Genomic DNA, 20,386 nt, shown 5'->3' on the forward strand with positions numbered 1-20,386 from the left:
AAATTATTCACATTTACTTGCAAGCGAGTTATAAATTCATTCTCTGGTGTTTAAGGCTCTAATGTCAATCCTAGAGTCTTATGAGTTAATATCGTATCAGATTACAACGTCAAGAAATAACAGTCACACTAGTAGGAATTACAGCTGGGTGAGCGACCTCCTAAACAAGTCACAAACTAAACTTCATGCAAAGCATAGAAATAATCAGGGCCTCCCAAATTCACAAATTATTTACAAATTCCAGAGGCTCAGTTTACAGATATCATCATATAAAAATCTCACAAAGGTCCCTAATCACATGTTACTAACATTTCCAACAATTTCTCAAATTTAGTGTTTTTGGACAACAGGTGCAGCGTGTACTAAAACTGGTCTACAGACCGCAATACTTAGCCACAAAATTCACATAATACATTTATGGAAAGCTGACTTAAAACCTACAACTCTCTAGTTCAACGCTGTCCCATTTGGAGCCTAGAATTGGGTGATATTAGCCTCTGAAGTCCTACTAACATTTACAACAATTTTACAGGTTTACTATTCTGGACAGCAGGAACACCAGCCACTAAAAGCGGTCTCCTGAATTCGTTACTGAACCAAAAATCATGTATTTTATATGCCTAGAAAGCTAACTTAAAATCCTACATTTTCTTAGTTTATCAAATCGTCTTTTGAGCACTTTAACTTGGTGAAAACGGGTCTCGAAGTGTACTGTCCAGCTCAGGAAGTTTTGGACAGCAGCACAGCATCACCAAATCCATGCATAAATCATATAATACCTAGCCATTTAGCAAGGCTTCCTAAGGATCATTGCATACATTCATAGCATCACTTTTAATTCTTCATATAAGGCAATTGGCATGACATTCATAAACCAGAAATGGTCAGCCAATAACATGCGCTCTAGGTCATATACCAGACGTATGGAAACTTAGCAAATTTAGTAATTTTTCCTATAATTACATGTTATCCAAGATATCAACTCATACAATAGATACCATACACTTTTCCCCTAATCACATTAAGAAAGCATGGTCAGAGACCAACGTATTCACACAAAAAAAAACAGAAGCTTTGATTCAGGTTCACACATCAAAATTCCAGACCCAAACATTCATCAACTTACATGTCAAAGCATATGAGAATCAAACCAAGAATAGCAAATCATCATGGGTTTTACACATATAATCATAGGGCCATAAAAGTATACTAAATAAGGATTAGGGTTCACGGTTATCATGGCATAAGGGTACAGCAACAAGCATATTCACAAAACTCATGCAAACACATGAAAGATCAAAACTCTTCTCAAAGATTTTCATGGCAAAAACCTAAACTTCTACCCTTTTCCTAAACCAGCCCTTACCTTGGGTTCTTGGTCTGAAAAGAAGAAGAGAATGAAGTTTGGAAGAACAATCTCTTGCTGTCCAAGTCTCCTTCACCTTCCTTCTCCTTCGCGAAACCCTCTCTATTCGCGCTCTCTCCCTTGCTCGCGCGCGTGACCGGCGACAATGGTGGTGGCTTGGGCGGCGGCTCCCTTCTCTTCTCTCACACGTTCTCTCTTTGTTTTTCACGTGAAGGTGCTGTAGTGTATCTCTGTTTTCTGATTGTGGAAGAATAGGGTTTCCCCCCTTGGCTAAAATCCCATGCAACCCACAAGTGGGCTAGGGTTTTGTTTTCCACAAGCCCGACCCAAGTCCAACCTTAACCCACCAGTCTAATTACCTAATCAGACCTGAAACTTACTAAAACCTAAGCCCTCAAAGGTAAATTCATAATTAAATTCGGACTTTGAAGAAAAACAATGTAATAATCCCGCTGGCACTGTACAGCCGGAACTACGTTCACTAAAGCGGGGATATCTGGAGCTACAGATATCGGATCGACACGAAACCACTTGGAGAATTTTCTAGACTTGAAGGGCTACAACTCTCATGAAGGAAGTTTTCCCAAATGAAGTCGTTAAGACCCTCTAAAAATTCACACAAGTTGACAGTTCTAATCTGCCAGTTATCAAACATAGCCAAAAACTTCAATTTTATTCAAACTTCCACAAAATTGTTCCCAATTGAACTTAGGGCCTTACAAAAAGCGTTGAAAAAGGAGATAAAGAAGTGGAAGGGGAGCAGTGCTCACACCATGTCTGACAGAATTTTGTTTTCTGTATGTTGACCCAACTTAGAATATTTCATGTTTGGGGCTGCTCGCTAATATTGGGATCTTTTGCCTATTGTTTGAGTACTCTTTTTCCCCCTCTGGTTTTTTCCCATTGGGTTTTTCCTTTGGGGGTTTTAATGAGGCTCGACTCTAGTTCCATTGTGATCCCAATCTTTAGCTCGGGGGGTTGGCACTGCTTATGCTAGCTCATGATATATGCTCTCTTGCCTTGCCTTTCCATCTACATGAGAGGATTGTTCTCATGACTTTTCATTAATAATATCATGACTTTTATTCTCAAAAAAAAAAAAAGTCGAATCTCCATAAAAGTTCCTTTTCAAATTTGAGCTCGTTAAGTTAGCTATGTGTGGCCTCAATCAGACTGAAATTTTGCGACTTGTAGCAAGGGATGTGATCCTTTCCTTCCAGACTGTGTTGAGAATTTGATATTTTTTAGCAGCACCATGTCACAGCTTCCGGCAATCGCGGGACCCTCCTAAAAGTCGAATCTCCATTTAAGTTCTTTTTCAAAGATATAGCTCGTTAAGTTAGCTCTGTGTGGCCTCAATCAGACTGAAATTTGCGAATTGTAGCCAGGGTTGTGATCCTTTCGTTCCAAACTGTGTCGAGAAATTGATGTTTTTGAGCAGCAGCATGTCACAGCTTCCGGCAATCGCGGGACCCTCTTAAAAGTCGAATCTCCATAAAAGTTCCTTTTCAAATTTGTAGCTCGTTAAGTGTAACACCCCGATTTCGGTGGTGCCACTTTAGTGACTTTAAAGCAATAGTGCGGAAAAGCGTAATATTTTTTTCGTTTTCTTTTCAAATAGAAGACTTAACATAATGAAGACTCAACCCAAAGATAATAAACATAAAGTAATTGGGGATAGTGCCCGCCGGCAAATAAGTACATCCCATGGTCAGAGCCATGAGTTTTATGAGTACAGTTTTCAAGAAGATAAGTCAGCCCCAAACGGCCTTCGAAAGACTTCCTATGCCTGATAAACTCTCTGTGATCCTCCTAGAAGAGAACCACACAAAAGCTAATAGTCAGGGACCTACCTTGCCCCAAAATGAGAAATGACAATCAGAGCTGTGAAAACAATCCCCCATATAATATACTCCTAACAACGACCCTCATCCGATCATGCATGAAGTCCGGGTCCACGTCGAAGGCTCAGTAGTAGTCGTTGCGCTCAGGATCCTCCCCGAACGACGAACCATCTTGAATCAGCGGTTGGACGTCTGGCAGCAGGCCGACCGCCCAAACACAACCATACACACAAAGCCAAGGCGCTAGGGTCAACTCACGGAATATAATAGATAATACAAGCAACATGTGATGAATAAAGGGGTATATATATATATAGGTTGTATATATACATATAAGTTCTGTATCGTCTACCCTAAGGTATATACATAACATGTTATCAGATTTCTAATAACAATTCAATATTCAATATCTCAACAATTCAATAAGTTATATCTTGAAAACTCGATAAGCAACATATCAATGAATATAGTTAAATGCATGGTATGCCAATGCAATGTCATGCTCAAAAGATGATCCGGATAAAATGTCACCCTCACGATGACTCGAAGCATCTCGCTCCGCTAAAGCATCTCGCTTTTATGAAGCATCTCGCTCCTGTGAAGCAGCACACTCCTGTGAAGCATCTCGCTCCTATGAAGCTGCACACTCCTGTGAAGCATCTCGCTCCAATGAAGTCCGATCTGAGATCGTCCTTCGGAAAGCAGCACACTTTCCAAGAAATGTATGCATGAATGCAATATGGTTAGCCAAACAACGAATCGTCCTCACCAAGGCACGCGTATCTAGCTAGAGTACATTGTTTCTACCACACCCTAAGGTACACAAAGAAGTGCTAATCGCATCTGGTAACTTTCCTAGTCACTTGGGCTCACCGTCTCGATGGCCAACCAAACTGCTCAACGAGCAAAAGAATGCAGCTCGCACTCAGTGACCTTTCAACTTACCATGGCTCACCATCTCGATGGCCAAACAAACTGCTCAACGAGCAAAAGAGTATCAACATACTCAGAACTGACTAGCTCCCCGGCTTATCCCTTGGATTGGCCAACCAATAAAACTTACTCATCGAGTAAAGTGCCAACGCACAATGGTTTCCCTAGAAACCTGGATCCGACGACACTTCTCATTTTCAAAACTTAATGTTCAAGCCCTAAACTTTCGTCTGAGTCTTTTATCATTATATTAAGGGTTTTGAGGTTGTTTAATACATTATGGAGGTTCATTATGAAATTGTTTAAGTTTCGTCTCTAATCCTATTAGTTTCAAAGATCCCATAATTCCAATGATTCCCTGGAGAAGGTCTCAAAACAAAAGGTCCATCATCCCCCAAGTAATGGCCCGAGAAGTTCCCAGGTAAGCTGGCCGGGCACAATGCCTCATTAAAAGCCCTTCTTGCCTTAGACAGAACAACCCAAGTTCTTACGTGAATTCAAATGGGGTTTTTCCAATATCATTTTCAAACTCAATTTTCCTTTGAGAAGGTCTCGATCTATAAAACAATAATAGGGTACAAACCTCGGTCCGTCCCATCAAACTTTATCCAAAAACTCGTCAGGAGTCTGGCATAACTACCCGTTATCCACTATCTTGACGTTCCTCACTCATTCGCACAATTGCACGGTATATTCAATATAGTCAGCAATTCAAGTGCGTAATAGAAAGACACAATATAATCAATATAATCCAAATATCATGTGAACAAATAATCACATAGCCTATAGTTAACCATTTAACAATTAAGCATACGAGTCAATTATCAACGTATCAATGCGATAAATCCTAATCTCCCATGTCAGCCGAAGCCTTCAGAAAACATTTTCAATCCAGACAATTCATATGCATAAACAATAATTCAAGTCGAATTTATCGACGCCTACAAAGCATTAGCTAGCAAGTAAGTTGCCCTAACCTCGAACTCGTCCAGTGTGTTCAAGCAAGGCTCCTTCACAATCCTCTTTTCCTGCTCCAAGTGTTCCTCCAAACGAATCTTTGAGCAAACGAAGCGAAGGTCAATCAAAACAAGTCAATTCGGTCAATACAATACTAACTAGCGTTAGACAAAGCTTAAGAAGCTTCAGAGTACAATATTTAAGCATGGATAGACGACAGAACCTTTGTTCGCTAAAACGAGCATAACTCGAGCTACAGAACTCGGAATGACACGAAACCAGCGCCAAAATTTCGACAATCGAAACAGCTACGCAATGGCTCAGGTCATAGAGACCCAAAGATTATTTTTGGACACGGTACCCTAAGCAATAGGTTTCGGCCACTATGTAAAATAGGGTTTCCGAACTTTTTCTTCGATCTAAATCGATTCCTAGGTATTCTTAGGCGATATCTAGGCCAAGGAAACTCTCAGAAAAATTATCGAATCGAAAACTGTCGCAGGGGTATTTTGGTCATTATTTTCAGCTCAGAATTTCAAAATCAGAGTTTTGAAAAACAAATTAGATGGGGTTGATACTAACGACGATTATGACGACTAATCTTACTAACGCTAAGCTCAGTCGGGGGTTTTAAGCCCAAAGGTTGGAACTTTAGCCAAAAATGTGTATTAGGAGCAGAATTGAAACTCGGCGGCAATTCGGCGAGAATCGGCGAAATGTAATCCGCTAAACATGCTCAGGGGCACGCAGGGAAAATGTTTAGATAGAAAGATGAAGTTATCTAGATAGTTTTGCAAAAACCTCAAAACTAAGAGCACAGAAAAGTATAGAGAAAAGCTATGGAAAAGACGATCAGAGGTAAGGATTAGCATCAGTACCTTGAGACCTACGCGTAGCAACGAACTATGGAACGATCAGGCAAGAAATGAAGAAAAGCTCTCCTCCTCCTTCTTCTCTCCAAGCCGCGGGTTGTGTGTGTGTGTTTGTGAGGTTTTTGGTTTCAAGCTTCACATATTTATAGGGAATGAAATGGAAGATATTTATTAAGGATAGGATAAGTATGAATAGATATTTATCAAGATTGGATAAGTATGAACAGATATTTATCGAAGATTGGATAAGGTTGAATAGATATTTATCAGAGATTGGATAGGAATGAATAGATATTTTGTAAACCGGTACAGTTTTGTTTAAATATCGGAGGATTTAACTCATAGAGTTAAGATAAAAATATAAAAGCGATCCCGATTTCTTCCTACTGATTCCAACGTATTTTAAACACGATATTCTCCCCGCTGAATCTTCTAATTCTTCAAAGAAATATCAGTATGATTTTTGGTTTTCGAGGCTTGCTATATAGAGGATGAAAAAACGCGGGAAAATGAAAGTTTCGCGAATCTGATTTTTCCGGCGTCATTCTCCGTGAATTCTAAGATAGGTTTTGGCGAAAGAATTCCAAAACTAAAAAGAGGTTCCCTTGTATTTTTGGCGACTAATGCAAAGTCGGTGTAAAACTATTTTACCCGATAAGTTGCTTTTTGCATCGGATGTCGGAATAGAAAACTTCCTTCTGAAGAAAGATTGAAATCATCAAGAGAAATGGGTGTACGCGTGTAGAATCTTCATCTTAAGTTCCGAATAGAAAAAGTCTTCATCGTCGGTTGATTCTAGGGTTCTTGAACTATCAGGGTTTTAGTTTCGGCAAACTTCCGAGGATTGGAATCGGACGTTCGTAGATTCTAGGGTTTCGCCTCGAAACGATTGTCATATAAGGATTAAGAGAAGTTCTAACATTTCTCTGAAGATTTTTGGAATAAGTTTCCATCGCGACTTTAAGTGTAAACTAGCTATTTACTAGGGTTTCTGCCCTAGCTTTAAGCATATATCAGTCGTGCTATAACTTTTCTCGACTTCGATACAATCCTTAGACTTTTCCTGAACTTTCTCCTTCATAAATTTATTTCGTTCAATAAACTCTTGTTCAGGTTTTTCCTTCACGATACGTCAAGCCTAATCGTAAATGGAAATCTCTTCCACTTATTCTATGCTTAAAAGCTTGGGTCTTACATTAAGTTAGCTATGTGTGGCCTCAATCAGACTGAAATTTTGTGACTTGTAGCAAGGGATGTGATCCTTTCCTTCCAGACTGTGTTGAGAATTTGATATTTTTTAGCAGCACCATGTCACAGCTTCCGACAATCGCGGGACCCTCCTAAAAGTCAAATCTCCATTTAAGTTCTTTTTCAAATATATAGCTCGTTAAGTTAGCTCCGTGTGGCCTCAATCAGACTGAAATTTGCGAATTGTAGCCAGGGCAGTGTTCCTTTCGTTCCAGACTGTGTCGAGAATTTGATGTTTTTGAGCAGCAGCATGTCACAGCTTCAGGCAATCGCGGGACCCTCCTAAAAGTCGAATCTCCATTTAGGTTCTTTTTCAAAGTTGTAGCTCATTAAGTTAGCTCCGTGTGGCCTCAATCAGACTGAAATTTTTCGAATTGTAGCCAGGGCTGTGATCCTTTCGTTCCAGACTGTGTCGAGAATTTGAGGTTTTTGAGCAGCATCATGTCACAGCTTCCGGCAATCGCGGGACCCTCCTAAAAGTCGAATCTCCATTTAGGTTCTTTTTAAAGATATAGCTCGTTAAGTTAGCTCTGTGTGGCCTCAATCAGACTGAAATTTGGCGAATTGTAGCCAGGGTTGTGATCCTTTCGTTCCAGAATGTGTCGAGAATTTGATGTTTTGAGCAGCAGAATGTCACAGCTTCCGGCAATCGCGGGACCCTCTTAAAAGTCCAATCTCCATAAAAGTTCCTTTTCAAATTTGAAGCTCGTTAAGTTGGCTATGTGTGGCCTCAATCAGACTGAAATTTTGTGACTTGTAGCAAGGGATGTGATCCTTTCCTTCCAGACTGTGTTGAGAATTTGATATTTTTTAGCAGCACCATGTCACAGCTTCCGACAATCGCGGGACCCTCCTAAAAGTCGAATCTCCATTTAAGTTCTTTTTCAAATATATAACTCGTTAAGTTAGCTCCGTGTGGCCTCAATCAGACTGAAATTTGCGAATTGTAGCCAGGGTTGTGATCCTTTCGTTTCAGACTGTGTCGAGAATTTGATGTTTTTGAGCAGCAGCATGTCACAGCTTCCGGCAATCGCGGGACCCTCTTAAAAGTCGAATCTCCATAAACGTTCCGTTTCAAATTTGTAGCTCGTTAAGTTAGCTATGTGTGGTCTCAATCAGACTGAAATTTTGCGACTTGTAGCAAGGGATCCTTTCCTTCCAGACTGTGTTGAGAATTTGATATTTTTTAGCAGCACCATGTCACAGCTTCCGGCAATCGCGGGACCCTCCTAAAAGTCGAATCTGTAACACCCCGATTTCCGAGTGTCACTTTAGTAACTCAAAAATAAAATAAAGCGGAAAAGCAGGTATATTTTTTTTTCGATATTTGTTTTAAGTAAATAAAAGACTTGACGAATTAAAGACTCAACCCAATCGCGATTAACAGCGACTAATATACAGTATAAGTACAGCCCTCGCTGCAACTAAAAACATCGTCACGATAGTCCTCAAGTGACGGAAAGTAACATCAAATAACTGAAAGTAGTGCCCGCAGGCAAATAAGTGTGACTCATAAATAGAGTCATAAGTTTTATAAATACAGTCCTCCGAAGAGTAAGTCAGCCCAAAACGGCTTCCAAAAGAAAGACTTCTACGTCCGACAAACTCCCTGTGATCCTCATGGAAGAGAACCACACAAAAAGCTAATAGTCGGGGACCTACCCTGCCCCAAAATAAGAAATGACAGTCAGAGCTATGACAACGACACCCGATGTACTACACCCCTAACATCGACCCTAATCTGATCCTGCATGAAGTCCGGGTCCACGTCGAAGGCTCAGTAGTAGTCATTTCGCTCCGGGTCCTCCCCGAACGACGAACCATCTCGAATCGGCTGTTGAACGTCTGGCAGCAGGCCGACCGCCCAAACACAAACATGAACACAAAGCCAAGGCGCGAGGGTCAACTCACAGAATATAATAGATAATACAAGCAACATGTGAAGAATAAGGGGGGTATATATATATATGTTGTATATATACGTATAACTTACGTATTGCCTACCCTAAGGTATATACATAACATTTATCAACATCAAATCATCAAGATATATAACGATGTTTATCATCATCAAATCACAAATAACAATTGGATCTCCAACCCATCAACAAATATAGTTAGGTGCATGGCGTGCCAATGCAATGTCATGCTCAAAATATGATCCGGATAAAATGTCACCATCTCGATGGATGGGACGAGCCAAGCATCTCGCTCCGCTAAAGCATCTCGCTCGTATGAAGCATCTCGCTTCTGTAAAGCATCTCGCTTTTATAAAGCATCTCGCTTTTATGAAGCAGCACGCTCCTGTGAAGCATCTCGCTCCAATGAAGCATCTCGCTCCGATGAAGTTCGATATGAGATCGTCCTTCGGAAAGCAGCACACTTTCCAAGAAATGTATGCATGAATGCAATATGGTTAGCCAAACAACGAAACGTCCTCACCAAGGTACGCGTGTCTAGCTAGAGTACATTGTCTCTACAATACCCTGAGGTAAACAAAGAAGTGCTAGTCGCACTTGGTAACTTTCCTAGTCACTTTGGCTCACCGTCTCGATGGCCAACCAAACTGCTCCACGAGCAAAAGAATGCATCTCGCACTCAGTGACCTTTCAAGTTACCCTGGCTCACCATCTCGATGGCCAAACAACTGATCAACGATTAGAGAGAATGCTGCTCGCATTCAGTGACCTCTCGTCACAATGGCTCATCTTCTTGATGACCGAACCAAATGCTCAAGGAGCAAGGAGTGTCATCCGCACTCAGTGACTGTCCCAGTCACAACGCTAGGATCGCCGACACTTCCCGTTTTCAAACTTATTTCAGATCCTAAGTCTTTTCCAAGAAATTGTTATTACTATTTGAATATGTTCTATCTTTGGTTAATGCATTATGAATTTCATTTATGAAGTCAAGTTTCGTTTCTCTTTGTTCCAAAACTCTATAAGTAAAAAGATCCCAATAAACCCAAGTAATTCCCCGGGAAGGTCTCGATCCTAAAATGACTATGGCTTAGACCTCCGGTCAAAGCCTGCCTAACATTTCCCAAACCTCGTCATTAGCATGGCATAACATCACGTTTTCCCACACTCCGAAATCATATAATCATGTACTATCTCAAATCAGTACAATTCAATAGAGCATATGCAAAACATCATAAACTCAGCAGAAATAATGGCATATAGCTCAGTTCAATAACAATATCAATATAATATCCAACATTCAAGCAATATTCAAGTCGAATTCATCGACGCCTATAAAGCAATAGCTAGTAAGTAAGTTGCCCTCACCTCGAGTTGTTCCAGTCTCGCGGTGTAGGTCTCCCTCACAAGCTTGTTCAATCAATCCCAAAGTTTCCACAATTGAACCTTTGAGCAAACAAAGCAATAATGAATTAACACAAGTCGATACAGTCGAAACAATCCTAACTAATGTTCGACAAAGCTCAAGAAGCTTCAGAGTACAACATTTAGGCACGAATGGAAGGGCTTCCCCCGAATGGATGAGTTTTGACTCGATTCAAGTTTTGTACAAAAACACTTTATTCGCTAAAACGTGCATAACTCGAGCTACAAAACTCGGAATGACACGAAACCGGCGCCAAAATTTCGACAATTGAAAGAGCTACACAATGGCTCAGGTCATAGAGGCCCAAAAATTATTTTTGGACACGGTACCCAAGCAAATAGGTTTCGGCCACTATGGAAAATAGGGTTTTCGAACTTTTTCTTCGATCTAAATCAATTCCTAGGTATTCTTAGGCGATATCTAGGCCAGGGAAACTCTCAGAAAAATTATCGGGTCGAAAACTGTCGCAGGGGTATTTTGGTCAATATTTTTAGCTCAGAAACTGAAAATCAGAATTTCGAAAAACAAATTAGATGGGGTCGATCCTAACGACATTTATAACAACTAATCCTACTGAAGCTAAGCTCAGTCGAGAGTTTTTGATCAAAAAAGCGGAACCTCAGCATAAAAATGGGTTTTTGAGCAGAATTGAAACTCGGCGGCAATTCGGCGAGATTCAGCAGAAAACAACCGGATATTCATGCTCTAGAGCACGTAGGCAATAAGTTTAGACACTGAAATCAACTTATTTGGACAGTTTTACAAAAAGCTCAAAACTTTGAGCACAGAAAGACATAGAGAAAAGCGACAGAATTTACGATCAGAGGTAGGGAAAAGCATCAGTACCTCGAGGTCTACGCGTAGCAACGAACGGAACGACGATCGGTCAAGAATTGGAAAAATCACTTTTCCTCCTTTTTCCTCTCCAATGCCTCGGCCGTGTGTGTGTGTTGTGAAGCTTTTGTTTTTTTTTTTTTCATTTTTCAAAGTATATATAGGAAATTGAAAACGTGAGAAAATGATTATTTCGCGATTCCGATTTTTCCTACTGATTCCTACGTATTTTAGACATGATATTCTTCCCGCTGAATCTTCTAATTCTCCAAAGAAATATCAGTATGATTTTTGGTTTTCGAGGCTTGTTTTTAATGTTTACCGGCTTAAAAATGCACTTTATACACTTTATGCGTTTGACCTCGGATGCAGAAACTTCCTTCTGAAGAAAGATTCGGAACGTCGATTAGAGTGGGCGTGTGCGAATGAAATCTTTATTTGAAGCTCCGAATAGAAAAAGTCTTCATCGTCCGTTGATTTTAGGGTTTCTGAACTATCAGGGTTTCGGTTTCGGCAAACTTCCGAGTGTTGGAAATTGACGTTCGTACATTTCAGGGTTTCGTATCGAAACGCTTGTCATGGAAATGAATAAGAGAAATTCTGACATTCCTCTGAATATTTTTTTTTGGAATTAGTTCCTATAGTGCTTTAAGGGTAAATTAATTGTTTACTAACGTTCTTGACCTAGGTTTAAGCGAATACTAATCGTGTTATAACTTTTATCGACTTTGATACAATCCTTAGCTTTTTCCTGAACTTTCTCCTTCACAAATTTATCCCATTCAATAAGCACTTGTTCAGGTTTTCCTTCACGTTACATCAAATTAATCGTGAAAAGAAATTTCATTCGATTTATTCCAAACTTAAAAACTTGGGTCTCACATTACTACCCTCCAAAAAGAAAGTTTCGTCCTCGAAACTTAAGGTTCAGCAAAAAGTTCCGGATATTATTCCTTGATCTTTTTCCTCTCACTCCCATATAGCATCGTCCGTGTCTTTGTTCCAAATAACTTTCACTACAGCACTCTGCTTTCCTCTCGATTGTTTCACTTTCTAGCCCTAATGTTGTCCAACGGCGTCTCCAAAGACATATCATCTTTCAGCTCTATGTTGTCCAGCGTGACCACTTGCATTTAGTCTACGTTGGAAATAATATTTGTTGGCATTCCGTGCATTCGCACAACCTTAACCACTTACTCCTTTGCTTTTGTTCGTCCAAAATTCTGATTAGAAACTCGGTACATCTCCATGTTCTGGAGTGAATGCTCAACTTGTCCTCGTGATGTTCACTCATGATCCAAAACTCAACTCGATCGCTTGATAACTCCTAGACGAACTATTGCCTTGGAATCTACTAGTCCCTAAACGTCACTTCGAACTTCGTAACTATCCTCATTCGTACCCTGAAATCAATCTTCTACTTAATCACCATTTAAATTAAAACTTGACTTGAGTCTTAACACCTTGTTCATCGCTAGACTTATTCCCTTTAACATCAATTCACAAACAACTGATAAGCTAATCATCATCTTAATATCTAACAATCCTTCATTGTCGTTTCCTTCCTTAAAACTTTCCTCACTCAGACCAATTTACACTTACTGAAATCCCTAACGCTTCGCATAAATCGAGACTTATCCTCTAGAAGATCAAATCATAACTATACCTCAAGGGTCTTAACTAGTCATTTTATCATCCGATCCTTCAACTTTATAAGGTTTAACTACAATCGTAAATGCTAACACCACTAAATCTCTTATTCGTACATGATTTTCAACTCCCGAAGTCAACCTTAACCCTAGGATTCTCATTCAACTTAGCAAAATTCACTTGCTAACTCTAGCATGCATCACCGAAATCCATAACAAAGTTCCATTCACTCTTAAACTCTAAGAAATTTGTCCACATATAACAACCTCAAGTATTCATCTTAATACTAACACTTTATTTCTGTAACTAGATCATCCTCCATTCAATCCAATACTTAGCCTTTCGATCAAAACCTGACAAGACTTCATGTCTCACGCGTTCGTGATCAAATCGATTGGCTTAAAATCTAAACCTTTATCTAGTTTGCATCTGTAATGTCCTTTAACACTTCAACACTTTTCAAGTGAAAATTCATCTCTTAAAACTACAACTCCTTCGCAAGGAAATCAAATACTTAACACAAATTTTTCCCCCAAACCCGACTAATCCTCGATCAATCAAGTTAATCCTACCAGTCCTTCTATCAAAGTCCATTGTCAGCTGTGATCCCGTATATCACCCCCTCAATGGTAAGTTGTTCAGGCCTAATACATCGAAGGTGGAAATTTATAAAAACCCACTGGAACAGTCAATGTGTTCCTATCGTCCAGTAGTCACAAATATCCTGATATTAAGTCCTTAAGGATTCCGCTACGAAACTACACACCCTCGGCATAACCCATATATTACCCATAAGGAATCTATACGAGGTTCACTCTTAGTTCTAGCTTCCTGTAAGGCCCAAGTTTTAACGTTTTGGATAAGTGAATAAAATAAAGGAGTTATTTGATTAAGATAAATTTGGGAAGGAAAGAGGTTCAGGAAAAGTCCAAGAATGTATCGAAAAACCGAAAGAGTTATAGCACGACTAACATACGCTTAATCCTAGGTCAAAGGTATTAGTGAATAGTTAATTTACGCTTTAGGACACGATGGAAACTAATTCCAAAAATCCTCAGAGAAATGTTAGAACTTCTCTTTTCCGTCCTTAAACAACCATTTCGATGCGAAATCCTGGAAAGTACGAACGTCAAATTCCAATTCTCGGAAGTTTGCCGAAACGGAATCCCTGATAGTTCGAAAAACCTAAGATCGACAGACGATGAAGACTTTTTCTATCCGGAAACTCAAATGAAGATTCCACCCGCGTTCACCTACTTCTCTCATCATTCCTAATCTTTCTTCAGAAGGAAGTTTTCTTGTCCGACGATCACTGCAAAAAGTAGTTTTTCGGGATAAACCGACTTACACCGACTTATGCCGATTTTGGATCTTTTGGTTTAATTCCAAGAATTTTATTTTGAGTTCTGGAATTCTGTCGCCAGAACCTATCTTAGAATGCGCAGAGGAACGCGCAGGAAAAATCGGAATCGCAAAAAAATCATTTTTCCGTTTTTTCCAAAACCTATAAATAGCTTGAAAAATTAGATTTTTTTCACAAAACCCATTTTCCCCACCCCTCCAAGCCGCGAGTTTCTAGAGAGAGAGAGAGATCCGGATCTTCGTCGTTTCTTGCCCGTTTGCTTCACCGTTCGTCACTAATCGAAGACCTCGAGGTAGGTAATCTATACTCTCCTTCGAATCGTCGTTTCTGTCCATTTCTCCTGCGACTTTCTGAGTTCAAAATTTTGAGGTTTTTGAAAAACTGTTCAAATCAGCTGATTTCAGCGTCTAAACTTCTTCCCTGCATGCTCCTGAGCGTGTTCTGCGGATTAGATTTTGTCAAATGTCGACGAAATGCCGCCGGGATCAATTTCTACCCTAAATACCCATTTTTCGCCAAAGTCGCAACCTTTACGCTCTAATCTATCGACTTGGCTTAGTGCTAGTAGGATTTGTCGTCATAAACGTCGTTGTGGACGTCCCCATCCAATTTGTTTTTCAAAAATCCAATTTTGAAATTCTGAGCTAAAAATAATGACCAAACTACCCCTATATCAGTTTTCGATCCGAAAATTTTTCCGAGCCTAGAACCGTCTTAGTTACGGCTTATGTTAACCTAGGAACCAAGTTTGATCGAAGAAAAATCGACCCTCCCAATTAAGGAAAGTGGCCGAGAGCTATATCAAGGGGGGAGGAGAATCCGATTTTTCGAAAACTTGTCTTAACGCGTTAGATTGTCGTACCACGGAGGTAGTAGTGTACTGTGTAACCCTAGGACTCTTTGATTGCTGAGTTTCTGACTCTTGGTGTTGATTTCTGTGATTTTTGCTTAAGGTTCGTTTGAGGAGATTCCAAGAAACCAAGGAGAAGAGCTTGAAGAACATTTGGAGGAGGAAGCTGGAAGACCCACCGGTGAGGGCTACTCTCTGAATTACTAGATAATGCTTTAGGTGTCGATGAAATTCGACTTGATTTATGTGTTATGCACTTAATTGCTAAATGTCTGAAATGATTTCTGAGGCTTCGGCCGAACTTGTTGAGTACTTGATGCCATGATATTGTGTGCTAAATGATTCACATGCTATGTGCTACATGGTTAACTTAGGATGTGTTGGAATATGCTGTTTATGTCTTTTGGTTGAGCTGTTTCAATGATGCTATTCCACTCGTGCCTATGTTTCTGGAAAGTGAGGATTACGGGCAGGTCATGCCGAATTTTTATGAGATTTTGAGAGAGTTTTAAAAGGACGAACGGAGTTCGGACCTTGTCATGCTCCAATGGATCGAGACCTTCTCAGGGAATTACTTGGGTTATGGGAACTTTGAAACTCATAGGGAATACGATAAGACTAAAAAGAGCTATTTTTATAAAGAAATTCATAAGATATTAAACAACCTCTAAACCTTTAAATAAAGATAACAATCTCGGATGCAAGCTTTGGATTGAAGTTTAGTTTTGGAAAACGAGAAGTGTCGTCGGATCCAAGTGTTGGGAAGATTTCGAGTTTTGGGTATGTTGATACTCATTCGCTCTGGGAGCAGTTTGTTTAGCCATCCAAGGGATGAGCCGAGAAGCTTCACGGAGGTGTGAGACCTTGTGAATGCGTGATACTCCACTGAGGCGTGAGACCTTGTGGAAAGCATGGATCTTCACTGAGGCGTGAGACCTCGTGAACAGCATGAAACTTCATTGAAGCGTGAGACTTCGTGCAAGTGTGTAAATTCACTGAGGCGTGAGACCTTGTGAAAGCATAAAACTTCACTGAAGCGTGAGACTTTGTGAATGTGTGAGACTCCACAGAAGCGTGAGACTTCGTGAGAGCATTGATGACTCGAAGAGTTGTCGTGAGTGGCTGCACTCTTTTGTTTATGATTAATTGTATTTTGTCGCAGAATCGACATTTACCTTAGGGTATTCTTTTAGAGACTTTAAGTTATCTAGAACACGTGGCGACGTGTCGGGTGAGGTCGGAGACGTTGTTTGGCTAATCACTTGCATTCATGCACTCATTTTGAGGTTAATACACGGCGTGATACCGGACCTCGGTGGATTCCAAAATGGTCATAAGACCCGGATTTCCATATTTAGGACACTACGGTGGTCCTCAGTAGCAGACGGAATGGCAGACCTACGGGTTCACTGCTGATCTGACTACTTTTGTGTGGTGTAAGAGACACGCGAGCAGGAAGGTACCCACCGTGGCTGGTGTTAGGGCCGTCTCGTTGATGTCCATCCTTCTTCCGGAATGCATTTTGTTACCCAGCATTGCATTTCATGCAACATACATGCTAACTTAGTTGCTGAGTGTGATTGGTAACTGTTTATCCTATTTTTTGAGGCATGCTACTTGTTTTTGTGGCTCTTTATATTTATTGTGATACATGCAACCCTAGGAAGCTACTCCAAAACTTATAAGCCTGAGAGGCGAGTATATATATTATCCTATAATTGTATCTGGCTTTATTAATTATATAATTCTTTGGAGTTGACCCTCGCGTCTGCTGTGTGTGTTTGGGCGGACTACGCCATTTGTCAGATGAGTATGGGGGATTGGTTTACCATGGTCAGCCCATCAGGGGGGACCAGGTACGAGATGCTTGACCAAGACGACCCAGGTGCATGGGTGGTCGATCCCGAGGGCCACCGTGCGACCTACACCGGTCGGATCATGGAGGACCGTGTCGATCGATTCGGACGCTTGACGGAGGGAGTGATGAGGAGGCACATAGTGAGCTTCAACCTGCCTCCAGGAGTACACTGTGGACCCGGCTTGGGAGTACCTCCACCGCCACCATCTCCTTCAGATGATGAGGACCCTTCTGAGGAGTTGCCAGTAGGTGGGGCTTCGACGGAGTCTAGTCCGTCTACTGCTGCTGCTGTCGTTGCGGATCTCGTTCCGGGCCCCGAGCCCGAGAGTCCAGTGCGGGAGCGCATTAGGGTGGACAGAGAGGGCAGTGTTGAGTACGTCGACCTAGTCGTCCTGGATGCAGATTCGGATGACGACCGCGCTAGCGTGTAGGATCGAGTGCTAGTGTGGGCTCCTCGGGTAGGGATAGTGTAGGAGTTGTGTCGATGCTCTGACCGTCATGCTTCCGTTTTTGGGGACCGGGTAGTTTTCCTACCGGTAGCTTTTGTGTGGTTTCCTATGGAGATCGCAGAGAGCTGGTTGGATTTAGGGGGGTCTTTTCTTAGGCCGCTGGGCCAACTTGCTCTCAGTTTTTGTAGGTTAGTGTTGCGGACACAGCATCTTTATTTTGGACTGTACATATTGCCTTCGGGCGTTACTCTTTTCTGTCACCCGACACGAGGCATGTATATATAGTTGTATAGTAGTTCCTTTTATCTTTTGTTGGGGAGTTTTATTGCTTTCTGTCTTTAGTTATATTGTCGAAAAAAAATAATTCACGTTTTTCCGCTTAAAGTATTTTCTTTTGGTTACTAAAGTGACGCCACCGAAATCGGGGTGTTACATTTGTGGTATCAGAGCTTGTCGAGTCTTTCGGGAGTCTTTGGGGAATAGGTCTTCTGTGCTAGGTTGTGTGACTCTGTAAAGAGTAAAAATTGATTGTCTGCCAAGCGATTATTCGCTTAGAATTGTTTGAAGTTATTGCTTAATCATATTGTATAGTTATATTGGATGCTATCTTATGATGAGCACTAACTGTTTGTTAATTTAGCAGAACATGGTGAACGCTAACCAACTAGCTGAGATGATGGCCACTATGGCCCAAGCTGTGACTGCACAGGCAAACGATAATGCTATGAGGCGTGCTGCTGAGGAGGCACGTGATCAGCATCAACGCCAGAGGGAAGTGACAATGGATCAGAACAGAGGCCTGAATGATTTTAGGAGACAGGATCCACCTAAGTTCTCGGGGGGTACGGACCCGGACAAAGCGGATCTCTGGATCCAGGAGATTGAAAAGATCTTCGGTGTATTGCAGACTGCTGAGGGGGCCAAGGTGGGAATGGCAACCTTTCTACTGTTGGGTGATGCTGAGTACTGGTGGAGAGGCGCCAGAGGAATGATGGAAGCAAACAACCTGGAAGTGAACTGGACTTCGTTTCGTGCTGCTTTTCTGGAAAAGTATTTTCCAGATAGTGCGCGGGACGAGCGTGAGTCGCAATTCCTGACACTTCGTCAGGGTAGCATGTCCATCCCGGAATATGCTGCCAAGCTGGAATCGTTGGCCAAGCACTTTCGATTCTTCCGCAATGGGGTCGATGAACCCTACATGTGCAAGCGCTTTGTGAATGGGCTGAGGCCCGATATTGAAGACTCGGTGAAACCGTTGGGGATCACTCGTTTTCAGACTTTGGTTGAGAAAGCCACTGAGGTGGAGATAATGAAGAACAGGAGACTGAACCGTGTTGGGACAGGAGGGCCGATGAGGTCGGGCTCTCAAAATTTTCAAGGCAGAGGGAGATTTCAGAGTAGGAAGCCGTATCAACGTCCTGCAGGTAGAGGAATTGCTTCAGGATCTTATAGGCCCATGGTGGGTACTGCTGGAGGTTCTGGAGGTCAGACTGTGAACAGGGAGATGACCTGTTACAGATGTGGGCAGCCTGGACACTATGCCAATACTTGTACTGACATGAGGCCCAAATGCTTTAACTGTAACAAGTTGGGGCATACTGCTGCTCAATGCAGAGCACCTAAGACAGAACCAGCTGTAAACACTGCTCGTGGGAAGCGTCCTGCTGCCAAGGCAAGAGTCTACACCATGGATGGTGAAGAAGCTGAAGATGTTGATGGTCTGATCAGGGGAGATTGCGAGATTGACGGTAATCTCCTAACTGTACTTTTTGATTCCGGAGCAACGCACTCTTTTATCTCTAGGGAATGTGCTACTAGATTAAAACTTCCCGTTACTGCTTTGAGTTTCGATCTTATAGTTACCACACCTGCCAAAACTCTGCTTGCCAATACTGCATGCATGTATTGCCCAGTAACCTATAGGGATAAAGTTTACCATGCTAACCTAGTGTGCCTAACTCTCAAGAACCTAGATGTTATCCTAGGGATGGACTGGTTGTCCCACTACCATTGTCTTCTGGACTGTAGCCGAAAGAGAGTGGTATTTCCTGACTCGGACCTTTCCGAGTATCTATCCGCCAATCATATTAATGTCTCTCTGAATGAAGGATCTCAAGAGTATTCAGTTTTGTTGAGCTTGGAGAGTAAAGGAAATTCGGAAGTGAGTAATATTCCAGTTGTGAGGGACTTCGCGGATGTTTTTCCTGGCGATGTACCTGGTTTGCCGCCTGTACGCGACATTGAGTTTGCTATTGACATCGTACCGGGAACAGGACCGATTTCGATTGCACCATATCGGATGGCACCTGCGGAATTGGTGGAGTTGAAGTCTCAACTTGAGGATCTTTTGTCGAAAGGATTCATCCGACCAAGCGTTTCACCTTGGGGAGCACCCGTCTTATTGGTGAAAAAGAAGGATGGGAAATCTAGACTTTGTGTCGACTATCGACAACTGAACAAAGTAACCGTCAAGAATAGGTATCCGCTACCCAGAATTGATGATTTGATGGATCAACTACGAGGAGCTGCGATATTCTCAAAGATAGACCTGAAGTCGGGTTACCATCAGATCAGAGTAAAGACTGAGGATATCCAGAAGACGGCATTCCGGACTCGTTATGGACACTATGAGTATCTAGTGATGCCATTTGGGGTGACAAACGCACCTGCTATCTTCATGGATTACATGAACAGGACATTCCATCCGTTCTTGGATCGATTCGTCGTGGTGTTTATCGACGACATTCTGATCTACTCAAAGAACGCTGAAGATCATGAAGGGCACTTGCGTCAGGTTTTACAAGTGTTGAGAGAGAC

Source organism: Lotus japonicus, chromosome 2 (assembly GCF_012489685.1).
Source record: "Lotus japonicus ecotype B-129 chromosome 2, LjGifu_v1.2".
Classification (NCBI taxonomy): domain Eukaryota; kingdom Viridiplantae; phylum Streptophyta; class Magnoliopsida; order Fabales; family Fabaceae; genus Lotus; species Lotus japonicus.